This window comes from Cololabis saira, chromosome 12, assembly GCF_033807715.1.
Source record: "Cololabis saira isolate AMF1-May2022 chromosome 12, fColSai1.1, whole genome shotgun sequence".
NCBI lineage: Eukaryota > Metazoa > Chordata > Actinopteri > Beloniformes > Belonidae > Cololabis > Cololabis saira.
The window spans coordinates 19,088,462-19,104,110 of record NC_084598.1 but is presented as its reverse complement, the minus strand read 5'-3'; the positions used below and the strand labels follow the sequence as shown (position 1 = coordinate 19,104,110).

The 15,649-nt window shown below is 38.7% G+C and overlaps 1 protein-coding gene across 7 annotated transcripts in view; it reads left to right on the top strand.

Annotated features, from left to right (window-relative positions):
• tmcc1a (transmembrane and coiled-coil domain family 1a) overlaps positions 1 to 15,649 on the top strand; it is a 55,917-nt gene that overhangs the window by 18,635 nt on the left and 21,633 nt on the right. The window lies entirely within an intron of this gene.

The following is a 15,649-nucleotide window of genomic DNA, read 5'->3' as shown; positions in this document are numbered from 1 at the left end:
GCGTTGAGCACACATGCTCATTTAGCATATTAAACCATTACATGTGTTTTTAGCTTCATGTGGCAGCTCAATTTGTAGCCAAATCTTACATGAAGACTTGCTGCAACAAAAGCCTTTTATTTATTTATTTATTTATTTTTTAAATAGTTGCTTGATCAGAGTTTTGAGTGTTCATGTTTACAACAACTGGCAGAATGATACAATTGGTATTGGTTGCACCGCTCACTTTTTTGAGATAAAAACATTTTCTGTTGTGTGTCTGTTGATTACAGTGACTGAGTGGTCTGTCTTCTCCGTTTACTTCAGCTCTTATAAGACAGTAACTCAGGAGTTGTGAGTGGCAGCTTGTAAAATCAACTCAAGCCCTTACCAAGTGATGTAATTATTGTAAAAATTGCATGTGGTTATTAGTTATTAGAGAGCATTTATTACTCACTTTAAGTAGCAGGCTGCTTAAATATTCTCTGCAATTGTTCCCTGGAGGGAGTGCAAGTAAAGAGAATGGGTGTGTTGTGTTAAAACCAGCATTAGTTGTGGTCACAGCCTTCTGTTTTGCAGCTGGCGCTCAGCTTGTGGTTTTAATTATGATAAACTACTGATTAATTTATTGACTAGCTACACACGATTGATTTTTGAATGCATGTGATGGTGCTGGTAGATAAACACACACCTTCCTTTTGTGAAAGAAACGTCGTAGAGTAGGCTTGTCTGTCTTTTTTCGAGAGGGATGGAGAATTGAGACTCTGAACTGCCGTAAGGTGTACAATGTTTGGTGCCAGGATGTTAAGACTGGGGATGGTGATGTGCAGGGGAATATGCTCTGGTGGGACATGAGCTACTGAACTGAGATGAAACACAAGCCAAGCCTTTAGGCTGCACCACTCGCACTGTAAGATATCTGTGCCTGAGAGAGACTCAAGGATTGTTTGTCTTTCATAACCTCCTTCAGGGTATGTCTGCAAAATGTCTCCTTCAAACTGGTATGATGGGAATTATTGGAATAGAAGGGGGTTGGGTAGATGACCTCTTCTCTTTCCCTTAAGCCACATCTCTACAGGCCCACCTGCTTTTCTGCTCATCCTTTGTCCTCCAGTGTTCATCACTATACTTTGGGTCCCATACACAGATAATATACTGGGTTTTTGTGCAAAATGTAATCTCTGGTTTTTTTAATCAGAGGAGGTTTTTAAACTGTTATCATTAGAGTTTCTTAAAAATAACTTCATTCAATTTTTTCGAACATTCCTCAACTCATATGCCGTCTTTAAGCCATCATGGTAATAAAGCTTAAGCTGCCAATGATCAAAGTGTGGACTTCTTGCACTCTTTGCTCTTCCTTAAACTTCATCTTCCTGAAAGGTGATGGAGAACCATAACTAGAAAGTTTGATAGCAATGCAGCTGACTGGAGTCTAGCATTCTTTATTCTAAGTGAGTCAGTGCTAGTAAGCAATGTTCTGATGGAGATGTAATTAGAGGTGATAAAGATCTGTTGAGTTAATAAATGAATGTGTCATCTGAAAATTGCTCACATTTAATTCAGGGAAATATCTTTTATACCAGGCTATAATGCTTGGCGCCACACATTTGCTCAAACTTGTGAGCTGCTCTGGCAATACTGCAGAATATTCAACATTTGAATTGGCAGTTTTAAACATTAGTATGTTCAGACTTAGTTTTTATTCATTTGTATTAAGGCTTAAACAGTCTTTTGGATTTCACTGTACAAAAAAAAGGTTTAATCATGATGGATAGCTGACCGTTTTGGGGATATTCTATATGAGAGACTGGATTTGTACAGTCAGATATGATGCTTTTAATTGCTGCTGATAATAAACCTGGTTAAAATCAAATGTAATTTCTACATAAACATAATTAGGAAGGACTTCCATAAAGTTACATCCCTATAAATACCTGTATTACCTACACAAAAATGTACATTTTTGGACACGCTTATGCCTGGCATTCACACTACTCTGGAGAATTTGACCTTCAAAAACCTCTGCAGTTTGTAAACAGAACTGTTGCTGTTTATAGTGGATGGACAAACATGTAAACATGCAAACGTTGACATAGTTGTCTTATCTAGGTTAAATGCATCTTTCCCTAATTTGCCAAGCCTATGTCATGTGACCATCACTGGAGAATAACACACAGATACACCTTAGCAAGGACGTAAACTGCAATGTGCAGACAGAGGAGCCAGTAGCTCTGACTTTATTGTTCTTAATATCCACTTTTATGACACTAAAATCTGCATTTAATAGTGACAATTGTCTGTGCAAGAGGAACGCCATTATAAGAGCCATCTGCAGCAACGGTTATTTCCATCAGCGTTCACCTGTTTTCACTCGTGTGCATGCCCAGTAAGCATGGATGGCCACCTGACATGCATGTATGATAGTTTAGCACGGCAGTGAGGAGAAGTGTCAGTGGGATGGGAGAACTGGAGCAGGACGGTGCAGCTCATACTGGAGTCAGTGTAGTGAGTTTGAGCTTTTTGAAAACTAAAAGAAAATCCTCTAAAGTGATACCATGTCCTACTAAACTGCTTCTGCAGCGAATGCGGTCTGAGTAAAGACAGACATCGAAGCCTGCAGCCCAACTCGTTTAGAATCAAACATCTGGGTTTGTATTGACTTTCATGAAAGAGAGAGAGAGAGCGGTGGATGATGAAGACCGCGCTCTTAGCCAACACTGGAGGTGATGAATTTCTAGCCTGTTTGCCAAGTTCAATTAACTGTTTTTTAGGTGGTGTAATCACTACATTTGAGTGTGTGTACTACTGTCAGTGCACTCTGTGTGGTTTCGGGTTGGTCGGAATTCACTAAGATCTTATTGTGTGAATGAAGGAAGTAAAGGGCTGCCACTAATGGGCCTGGTAACTCTGGCTATTTATGTATACTCTGGAAAAAGAACAAAAGGTTTTTTCTCCAACTCCTACTAGCCTTAATGCAACATCTTTTTAATCTTTCAATGTGCATATAACATGTGTTTCAAAACACTGACAAACATTTTAAAAGAATGTATTGATCTACATAAAGGTAAAGTTAGTTATATACAATAAAAGCTGAACATTTAATGTGTTCAATGTTTATTTTATGTTTCTCTTCGGTCAGAGAGTGTGAAATAGAAGGTTTTAGCCCATATTTTTTAAAAATATTTACAGATAATCCTCATGTTATACATTTTTTTAAACAAACCCCCTTTGTGTTAAATGTGTTAATAATTAATTCCTAAAGTCTCCCTGCCCTCCACTCACCAACAGCCTCCCTAAAAATAAGCATAATAGTCTATAAATCCAACCAAAATTATTTTAAGCAAAAATATCTTTGTCCATGGGGTAAGAACATTTTTCTTGACTACAATTCTTAAAACTAGCAAACTAGTATAAAATAGTCTTCTAATCTTCTTAATTTTCTTTACTTAAAAATGATTTTTTTGGAGTGTACAATATGTTTGAGTCCTGTCTTAGGGCCCGATTTACTAAGATCCTAAATAAAGAGTACTAAATTGCGTGTGCACTGAAAAAGTTTGCGCGTGCTGTTGTTGTGTGTTTTGCGGGTGATCAACTAAGATTGCGTGCGCAAATTGATAACAGGTGCAAACCTCAGTATTTAAATGAGGTGTTGCGCGTCTTACGGTTTGCGGCGCAAACTTTGCGCCATGGAGAATCTGGATGGAAAGCAGGATATAGTCGCAAGCGCAAAATGAAATTTGACGAGTTGGAGTTAGAGATATTAGTGGAAGAGGCTAATTGTTGTGCCGTATTCAGCACCCCTGCCGTGAAAAGCACCCCCTCGTATATTCAATGATAAGTAGACCAAGAAAAAAAACAACACACTGACACTTCAATATATTTATATATACACACTCACACAAACACATACTTAGGAGATTATATTATATATATTTACAAATATTATGGAAGACAACACAGTAAGCAGGCTATTAATTAATGACATCAATAACCATTTACCCGATTTTTTTTTTTTTTTTTACCCGAATCCATGAGCGCATTTAAACATGAATCATTAACACAAAACTGGACGCTAAACAGAACATGGACAACAGAACAGGAACAGAACACGGAATGAGAATATCATCTTTGTCAAACGAGGGGGTTCTTTTCACGGCAGGGGTGCTGAATACGGCACAACACCGGGGTATGACAACTGCAGAACAAGTATAGGCGCACAATGAGAAACACTTATTTCTCCATGAAAACACGTGATTTATTTATTATCACAAATAAAAAAATTAATGTGCCTCCTGTGGCAACCTTTTGCTGAATAATACTCGATTTAACATTCAAATAAAATATTTCTCCTTTTGCATGTGGAGATTAGCACCTTCCTTTCGAACGTATTAAATACAGACGCAATCACAATCCACGCAAAAACTTTCAGGCTTGGTAAATCTCATTGCGCGTGGTAAATGGACCAATTTGCATCTTTCCCTCCCAGTATTTAGCGATTTCTGGCGGGTACGCCCCATATTGATTATTCATCAGGGCAAAAGTACTAAATGGATTGCGTGTGCTATTTTGCGCATTTCAGAGGCGCAGTCGTCTTTGCACGCTGTTAGTAGATCAGCTGGCACTTTGGTTTGCGGGTGCTGTCAAGTTTGCACACGTTTTTACACACGCAAACCTTTAGTAAATTAGGGCCCTTAGTCTTCTATTTCTTGTCCATTTCTCTTATCAGACAAAAAAAAAAGTATTTTTCATGACAAATGTAAATATTGCCTTATTTGCGTCTGTACTAGCAGTGTTGTGTTTCTACTCCAATAATGTGAGCCCTTGTGTGGCAGGGAAACATTCATTCATCACCAGAGCAAACACCAGTATTGACTGCACTTAAATACAAAGGATATCCTGTTTTTGTCCAGTCGTCTGATTCTCTCCTTCCTCAGATAATTTGCCACCACTGTGTTCTGTATGCCTGTGAATATTTTTGATGCATTTGTGTCAAGTAAATGTTCTGGCATCAGAGCAACTTTCCAGATGTTTTAATAGTGAGAATGATCAACAGTGGACATGTCACACCAAATCCAAGAAACAATTTTATATCAACAAATAGATTAACTGTATTCTTCTAAGTTTTGTAAGGGATATAGGTCAGTGTGGGGTGGCCATCATTTATTTGTCCACACTCTTTCATTGACCACTAGGTCACAGTTTATAGTAGCATATGATTTAATACTCTTTTTTTCCATATGAAACCATTCAGTGACTCCATGCTGAATATTAAACTCACCATTGTTTCCTTCAATTGCATCTGTCTGCATATTAACATTTGTACTGCTGTGCTTATTTGTCCATTTGAGAAAAATCACATCCAGCTTTATCCAGGATCCATGATCAAACATGAGGTTTTTCTCACGCAGTAATTGTCTCATCTGCTACGCTGCTTGTTATACACATCTTTCACTTCTTCAGCAGCCTTTCTTCATTACTTCAACCTCTGCATGCTTTACCTTCTAACTGAATGTGTTAGAGGACAGCTTTCTTTAGCTTTCACCCCCACTTCATCCAGTCCCTCTCATTTGTGTCCAGCACTCAGACAGTAGAGCCCATCTCCATGGTAACGGGGGTGATGTTCAAAGGGGGCCAAAGCAGCTTTACCCAGCTGAAAGCTTGCAGGTCTGCTGGCTGATTTCACAGCCAACTCGTCAGCTTGTCTGATACAGTAATGACTTACAGGCAAAGGTGTGGACCTTTTTTGCAAGTTGCAAGATCGTATAGGTGTCGTATAGTTTTTGTTCTAAATGATGGATTTGAGATTTTTTGTAAAATAATCAAAATGTTAAAAAGGCACAATATCAGTCACACTTGATGAGACCATACTTGTTTTCTTTCTGATGCATGATTTAACTCATGAAATGACTGCCAAAGACAGTGGAAAATGGAAAGTTAAGGTTCTGTTTGATAATCAACAAATCCCAGTTGGATTTACAATTATGTAAATATGCTTGGATATTTTGTATTGTTCTAAAGTACGGTGTATAATTTTGGAAGCAGATGTGGATTAGATGCTCATCTCCTTCTTGTAGTTTTGCATGTGTGTGCATCATATGTGAGCGTGTGTAGCATTGCGTGTGCTGGAAGGCTCCACCCAACTGTTTTTGCTCGCTTTGGTGCATCACCCCCAGCTTGTTTAATTAGGCTGTTGAATATTCATGTCATTATACACACAGGCCGACAACCGGCACTGGCTGCTAGCAGTACTACGAGATGCACACTCACACTGACACACAGGAAAAACTTCACAGCTAATGGAAAACAATTATATCTGTGAAACTCCAGTGAAACCATCCATGCAGATGTGACGGCAAGTAAGCAGGGGCAAAATGAACGGCTCAAAATAGATTTGTGGGGGATGAATGTAGACAATTTAGAAGACAAGCATAGGCATGTGTATAAGTGTGTCATGAGCAAGATGGATAGAGTAATATGGGAAGAGTGAGGGGAAATGAAACTGTCTTATTGGGCTACTTTTTCTGTCTCAGAGTTTAATAGGCTGCTAATCTGGGTCTAAATGGGGAAGTCTGCTGCATCTCTTCTCTGCCGCTATTAATAGATTGATGTCTGAACCAGTGCTGATGAAGTTAATTTTTCAAGGGTATTCAAATGTACTGTTAAACATTGTATTTTTGATCCAAAATACATTTTCTATAATGAACATCAAAACATCCCTTTAGGATGTATAGAGGTTCACATTCATTTTGTCATGTGTGTCAGTGGAGAGCACCAGCTAAGGGATTTTTTTGCTCTCTCCTTGGCTGCGTGTGACGTTTTCTGTAGATATGTGTACATGTCAGCAATGAATCAGTATGGGTCATCCTTTGTGTATTTATTTCTGGCCTGCAGCTGGTCTTTCCTCTTTTGGCTCATGCGTGCATCTGTGACATTAGTGTGCACAAGCATGTTTATCCCTGTTATTTTTTCAGCTGTTCCAAGGTTACCATATACAACCCTACATCACAAAAGTTGGGATGATATGGATAAATAGCTTTTTTTACTCACATAATATGAACACAACATGTGTTCATCAACTTCATTTTATATGAAAACACTGCAATACAAAATTATCAAAAAAACTAAACAGTTTGTATAACTGTATATTCTGTAGTAGTCTGTATAGTCTGTATATTTGATAGATACAGATATCTTAATGTAATTGTACTATGATTGAATGCAAAAACAATATCCACTAAATGGTAGAAGTGCAAGCCTAAGCTGTACACCACGGATGCCTGATCCCTCAAGTATCAAGAATTGTCATTTATCATAACACCACATGGACTAGGGATTACTGTGGGAAACTTTTGTTTCCCACACTATATTATATTGCCTATATTATACTTTTTTTTCTTCTTCCTGTTGCTTTTTTTTTTTTTTTTTTTAACTGTTTGCTATAGACCAGACCCATATCAGCAGCTCTGTAATGTCCATTTAGTGTACTTAAAGTTCAGGTTTCTTCCATTTCTGGTCCAATTTCCAACATTCAGACTTATAACTATGAATACTGTTTTGTCCTGGGTTGCTTACAGTGTGCAGGCGTGACTCTTAAGGCGCTTACATACTGGCGTTCCGTTGCGGAACAGTTCCTCCCTCTGCCAGTCATGGTGCTTGTAAGTAAGAGCCACTTTCCCAAAAGGTCTAAAATCCTCTCATCTAATGTTTCCGCCTCCAGAGGTAGACCAAAAGGCGTAATAATAATAATAATAATAATAATAATAATAATAATAATAATAATAATAATAATAATAATAAACTTTATTACTATTCATGGGTTTCAGTCACGTGACATTTTTTGTTGTCAGCGCCATCTTGAGGACCGACCGAGGACCTTTCCGTCGCGCAGCCAATATGACGTCTCACCTAATAACTCACTTAACTCCCGAAGAACAGCAATGGTATCTACAGAAAATTGACACTTTAGGTTTCGATCCGTATATAATAGCTAATCAATTACTGACTCCACTCCAGTCTGCCAAAAACCTGCCAGATTTGTCGTTTGCGGACATATATATCTACCTGGTCCACAATCTTTCTCCATACACCGGCAAAGCTCTCAAAGCTTTTAAAGTACCAAAGCTTACCGCTACTTCACATCAGGATGGGTTAAAGATGCCAAACTTCATCAAAGCATATGCCAGCTATGATAAATGATCTGAAGGTTTTTTTTTTTGTTTTTTTTCTCTTGTAAGCACTTTGAGATTTCCGAATGGAAAGTGCATTATAAATTAAATTCATTATTATTATTATTATTATGTGGAGGCCAAAAAAATGTTCGTGGTAACAGGAAAGGTAAGTGACAGTCTGTTGGTGAATAGCATGAGCATTGAATTGCCTGCACAGGATACGTTTATGTAATGAAAAATAGGAAGGCAGTTCACTTTTTCAGTAACGTTACTACTCTAGAAAGTAAAAGCATATCATCATGTCACCATAAAACTTTATTAAAACATAAAATATGATTTATTATATTATTAATGCAAATGTTCATCTTGCGCTCCCGATCTCCTGCGCGGTGCGTCCCGTGACGTCTCCATAACCAAGCGGTTTCCCAAATCCAACTCAGCCTGGACCATTTATCGTGTCCTCTGCTTTTTCCCCACAACTCAGTAATGATCTGACATGCTGACATGCTGGCTGCATTTAACACCACGAGCACGCCGCTCATTCACGCTGTTTGCTGTTTGATTGCGTCACCACACGCAGTTATTAATTGTTTTTTTTTTCCCCCACTTACAGGACCTTTTCTCCCCCTCCCGTCCGATGTTCCAGGACCTATATAATAATAGGATATTATTTATTTCTGCCACTTTATTGTGGTTTTTGTGGTGAAATGAGGAGGAATCATAGAGATAACTTCTCATTTCAACTAACTGGATCAGCCGTTCCTCATCATGACTGTTTCCTACACCGCTTTCAACCGGCTTTCAACACGAGTGAAAGGAAGAAAATAAAAGAACATTTAAATATCACAATATCCCACGGCCCACTTAAAGCACTGATAAAAGGTCAATCCCGTTTTTTTAGACTTATTGTTGTCGCATCCCACGGCACAACAGATAGACGGCATGCTGAAAGTCGGTCCTAAAGATGGCGCTGCGAGTACTGTGTGACGTCACATGATATCCATGAATAGCACCTTTCATACGAAAATCGCAGCTCAAAGTGCTTCACAGTAACAGTACAAACATGTCAAGAACAATGAGAAAATAGAAAAACAAACAGCAAATAAAACAAAAAACAAATATTTGAGTGCAGTGATATAATACATAACTCTGACAAAATTCAGTTCCAAATTCCTCTACTACTAAGTAGAAACTAAAACTACTAAGATGGGATAAAAGCAATGTTGAATATAAAAAGGTATATACTGCACTGAGTCGTAGGCAAATGAAAAATAAAAAGATAAAAATATCAACAAATAAGTTTACAAGATAAAAATGATCATATAAAAACATTTAAAAGTATAAAAGTAATGCAGACAGTAAAAATCAATGATATATAAAAGGAAAGTGGCAAATAAGGCGCTGTTTGTCACCCGGATATCTCATGCTTAAATGCTTGAGTGAAGAGATAGGTTTTAAGTTGTCATTGGAAGATATCTACCGACTCGGCTTCCCTGATGTTTTTGGGCAGTGTGTTCCATAGTTTTGGGGCGTAGTTGACAAAGGCTGCATCACCGATCTTCTGTTGACTGTTTCTGGGAGCTTCTAATAACCCAGCAGCTGATGACCGCAGGGTTCTTTTTGGAACATACTTTGTTAGGATGTTGGAGATGTAGCTTGGTCCTTGTACATTCAGGGCTTTGTATGTAAGGAGCAGGGGCCTCATTTATACAAGAGTGCGTAGGATTCATACTAAAAGTGTACGTGTGCTCAAAAGCCGAAAATGGCGTGCGCCCAAAAAAAATCCTGATTTATAAAACCGTGTGCACGCACATTTGCACGCAATGTTAGCTTTATAAATCACAGTCCAGCTGGAAGGTTGCGCATGTGAATTCAACTCATACCCCGCCCTCTACACGCCCACTTTTTACCATGAATGGGTAATGCAAAGTAGTTCATGACTGTATTTGCATATAAATGAGCCTGCTGAGCATGCGCAGCGCCTGCCTGCAGTCTGTTTCTGTTGTGCGTCAGGATGAATGAAACATGTCGAGCCAGGCAACCGTGCCACTAAATTTCACGGAGACTGAGATCGAGATGTTGTGGATGAGGTGGAGGCCAGGAAAACGACATTTTTTGGTGGTCACAGTAGTAAAAAGTGATTGCCTGCCAGAATCTGATTTCTGGCCGCGGGAGCGCGCACAGCAGCCCGTTGAGCGATAACGCTGAAACGTCAGATTTTCAGATTATGAAGCTCAAGAATGAGATCAAGTCATATTTAGGCAAAAACAACTTTTCATTAACTGTATTTGGCCTTCAATCAATTTTTGGCAGGTAAAAAGACCCATTTTCAGGGGAGAAATCAGATTCTGGCAAGCAATCTCTTTTTGGCACGACACCGGCACGCCGTGTCCTGCACCGCGGACACGCCGTGCAGGTAGGATGATTTGTCAGATCACGCTTCCACATAGAGCACGCTTCCACATAGACATCAACATTGGGTTTTGCCAAACTTGGTATTAACCATTAATATATATGGGGGAAATAATAAAAATTAATTAAAAAAAAAAACAAACCTAGGTCTTCTTGCTAAATTTAGCAGATTTAGCTAATTTTCTTGTCAGATAAACTCCACCATTCACCTTCTCAATATTATGTATTTGCTTTTACTTTTCCTACTCATAATTATCTGTACATTATTTTCAAAAGGAAATAGTTTATTCCAACAGGAGGTGAGATGAGTAAGTAGACAGACCAAGAAAGGTCTTGCTTTGTATCCCTGCCACTCCCTGCTAAGCCTATATCATTTGTAAGACTGATGAATAATGGATGAGACCATAGATTGCTGAGCTCAGCTCTGCTCCACTGACCCACTTAGAACACACATGGACAGGCATTTCAAATCTGATCACACCCTCTTGGGAAATGTCATCATATTTTCTTTCCACTAATAACCAGAACCATTCTTTGCATTCCTGTGTATTAACTGGGAGATGTATTTTAATTTTCTCACAGTCCACAACTGTCACTTCATCTGAAATTATACAGACGAGCCTTCGTGGTTTTTTATGCACACCAATCTTTCATTATCCGACATTATCTACCCTTAACACCCACACTTTCCCAAATGTCTTTTCTTTTTCTATGTTAGCATTTCATATAATCAGTGTTTGCGCCATTTGCCATCATTATTCTTCCTGTTTCCTCTTTCCAGCTCCTTAACATCCTTCCCTCCCACCAGTTCATGACATTTGCATTGAAGTGGGAGCCACTTGTATGCTTTGGTGTGAGCTCCACATCTGACCTGAAATATTTGACAGAAAGGGCAACATCTCTCAGCAAGAAAAAAATGATGATAGAAGAAGGACAAAAAAACAACACAACACTGACAGGAAACCTGTCAGGAAATAGGAGAGCAGACAGAGCATTTATGGTCAGTTGTACAGACAGCAGGTGGCTCACATTGTGTAGAATAAATATGTTGTTGCTCCCCCTGGTGGATGTAATGCTGTAGTTGCTCATCTTCTAGTCTAGTAGTGATGTTCTTAAGACTATGGTTGATTATGGTTGATTTTCACTTAAGTTTTCCATTTGAATGTTTTATTCAAATCCAATTACGGTAACAGCAGAAGGTTCAAGCAAGACTTGAACTACTATAAATTTAATAAATCTGTAATCGCTGCAGATATCACTGGGCAGAAAGTAAGATAGTGTAAAAAAAAAAAAAAAAAAAAGTGGATATCCAGATAGCCACAACTGCTGCTAGTGTAACTTATATTTATTTCAAATCAAGCAAATTCAAATGCTTCAGGACTCTGAGTATCCAAAATCAGCTAAATGGTATTGCGGAAAATCCACTAGTCACTATATTTAACAACTGACTGAAAATTACATGATTGAAAATGTTTTTGGAGCTTGGCTTCATCAGCCTGCATGAAAGGGCCCCCAAAGTTTTGTTAGATAATTATAAACTGCTAATGAGAGAGTGCTCTCTAAGATTTCCATTAGATAATAGCTGTCACATAATAATGAGAACTTCCTTTTAGCCAAATTCCACTCCTAATTAACTGTCTTCCTGTTATGAAATATACTGCTTCCCATTGGGATAATCCATACACTGGAGTGAAACAGTGCTTAGAATCCAGACAAACTAATAAGCTATTTTCAAAGTATGCACTTGATTGACGTTGGTCACAAAGCTTGGTTAGACAAAATAATCTTATACCGTCATAAAGCTGGGACTGTTAGCTCTATATTCTTCCTCCTACTGCTTCTAAACAGGCTGGCTGTGTCTAACACTCTGAGCCATGGTTGGCTGAATATTGTGCAGAATCCAACTCGCTAAACTTTGCATTTTGCCCTTTCTGTTTTCACGTTGCATAACCAGGTTTGTTGGTGCAGCTTATGAACATAAGCTGCAGCAACAAATGCCAACCAGTACCAGTACACGGACAGTTTGTTTCCCTATGTAACCCCTTTGTCCCTGAATGTACAAATACGGTCTCTCATTCACGCTACAGTTGAAGCCAGAAGTTTACATACACTGTGCAAAAAGATACAGTTTAATCAGATTAAACTTCTCCTGTTTCAGGTCAGTCAGGATTACCAAAATTATTTAATTCTCTAAATCCCACAATAATGTGAGAGATATTTATTTGAGAATTTTAAATAACTTTCTTGGAGGTCAAAAGTTTACATACATTTCCTTTGTATTTATTAGCATTGCTTTTGAACTGCATGACTTGGGTCAAACGTTTTGGGTAACGTTCCACAAGTTCTGACAATACTCTGCTGGGATTCTGGCCCAGTCCTCCTGACAGAACTGGTGTAACTGATTCAGGTTTGTCGGTCGCCTCGCTCGCACACGCCTTTTCAGATCTGCCCACAAATATTCAAAGGGACTCGGATCAAAGCTTCAGGATGGCCACTGTAAGACATTGATTTTGTTGTCCTCAAGCCACTTTTTAACTATGTTGGCAGTATGCTTCGGGTCATTGTCCATTTGGAAGACCCATTTGTGCCCAAGTTTTAGCTTCCTGGCCGATGTTTTGAGATGTTGCCTTAATATTTCCATGTAAAGTTCTTTCTTCGTGATCCCGTATATTTTATGAAGAGCTCCAGGTCCTGCTGGAGGAAAACAGCCCCACAACATGATGCTGCCACCTCTGTGCTTCACAGTTGGTATGGTGTTTTCTGGTCTACAAGCTTCCCCCTTTTTCCTCCAAATCTAACATTAGTCATTATGGCCAAAAGGCTCCATTTTTGTTTCATCAGACCAAGGACATGTTTCCAGAAGATATGGTCTTTGTCTTGGTGTCTTTTTGCAATCTGTAATTGTTTTTTTTTTTTTTTTTTTACGTTTCTTTAGGAGTAATGGCTTCTTTCACTTCTTTTTTCTTTTTTTCTTTTCCTTTCTTTTCTTCTTCTTTTTCTCACTTCTTTTTCTTTCTTCGTCACTACTTTATTTCCATTGCAATGTACTGTATATACTGTCTATATTCCGTAATTATATATATTTTTTACTTTTGCATGTGTGTGTTAAGTGTAATGCTGCTGAGCAATGTGAGTTTCCCCACTGAGGGAGAAATAAAGGATTATCTTATCTTATCTTATCTTATCTTTCACGATGAGTGGCCTTTCAGTCGGACTTGTTTCACTGTGGATAATGACTCTTTCTTACCAGTTTCATCCAGAATCTTCACAAGGTCTTTAGCTTTTGTTCTTGGGTTAGTTCGCATATTTCGGACCAAACACGTTCATCTCTAGGAAACAGAGCTCGTGTCATTCCTGTGTGGTGTGATGGCTGGACATTCCCATGTTTATGCGTGCCTATAATTGTTTGAACAGATGAACGTGGCACCTTCAAACATCTGGAAATTGCACCCATGGATGAACGATACTTGTGGAGCTCCATGATTCTCTTCCTGATTTCTTGGCTGATTTCTTTTGATTTTTGCCATGATTTCAAACAAAGAAGCAGAGTGTTTGAGGTGTGGCATCAAAATGTATCCCCATGTGTGCCTTCAGTTAACTCACATGTTGTCAGTTAACCTATCAGGAGCTTCCAAAGCCATGACATCATCATTTGGGGTTCCCGACACTGTTTGAAGACATTACTTTTTGTGTATGTAAACTTTTGACATCAAAGAAAGTAATATAAAATTCTCTAAGAAATTCTCTGTCTCATTATTGTGACTTTTAGCAAAATTAGATAAGTTTAGTAATCTTGACTGACCTGAAACAGGAGAAGTTCAGTCTGATTTACAGTAACTTCAGACAGTGAGACAAAAAATGTTACGTCTTTTTTTTCCACATTGTATTTACTGTAAACTTCTGGTTTCAACTGTAATAATGTGACTCGGGTTTGAGGAAATGATGCCAAAGACACAGACAATAATACCCCCAAGACGTAACATCTTGTTTCGACTGTATATCTCACCCCTACTGCCATGATTAGTCTAATATTTGTAATGGAGGACCACAAAATAATAAGGTGGTAGATGCTCTGAATATGGTGTTTCTGGTGATTTTGGTGAACCCACATTTTGAACATTGTACTTTGAATTAAATTAGCTGTTTTAGTCATCCATCCATCCATTATCTATACCCGCTTTATCCTTTGCAGGGTCACGGGGGTCTGCTGGAGCCTATCCCAGCTATTTTTTCAGGCGAGAGGCAGGGGTTACTGTTTTAGTCAAAGATGTGAAAATATGTTGTCGTTGGAGTTGTTTACATTTTTTTTATTTTTTCTTCCTGTCTGGCTCTTGTAGATGCCAGTATAGGAGTTGGCTATCAAAATGTTTCTCGCCCTCTGTTTTGCCAGTAATAATGGGCCCTGTGTGTAAAGTGCTGAGTGGTTTATGTAACTGCTAATAGGGGCATTGATTATACCGAAGCATGGATGAGTTGGATAGAGGATTTCTTTTTATTGGGAAGGTAGTGTTCAAAAAGGCCAAAGCTTCAAGTCATGGTAGTGTTTTAGGCTTGAATTCCCATCTGTCCATGCAGACAATGCTCTCAGTCTTCTATCTTTACGTAACTTCTCACACCCCCAGACCATACCACAGTTTAATTAATCACGGTTTACAATCACATGAATCGGACTGCACTGCTGGCAAAGTACAACAATTCAGGGGAAAAAGTGTAAACCAATTAAGTTCAAATGATATTTTCTTTTCACCATAACACTTATTCATTTAGTCCTTTTTCTAAATTCCAGTCCAGTTACATCGGTCTCTTCTCTGTTTGGGATAGATTTTTCCAGAACTCTTTGGCTGTGTAGCTCAGGCCTGGCTTGAGTTCAGCACCAGCTTCTGTCCTCTGAATGACAAGAGCCCTTTTTTGCTATGTTCCTCACACTTTCTTCCGTCACGCTGATAGCAGTGACAGTGGGAGCTACAGCATGCAAAATTAATATAATTTTGGCGTAAGGGCTGAATTAGACACTGCTTTAGGTGGTGTCGTGCTCAGAGAGGTATCTGGATTGTAGGCAGATGAACAACTACAAGTTGATGTTGAGAATT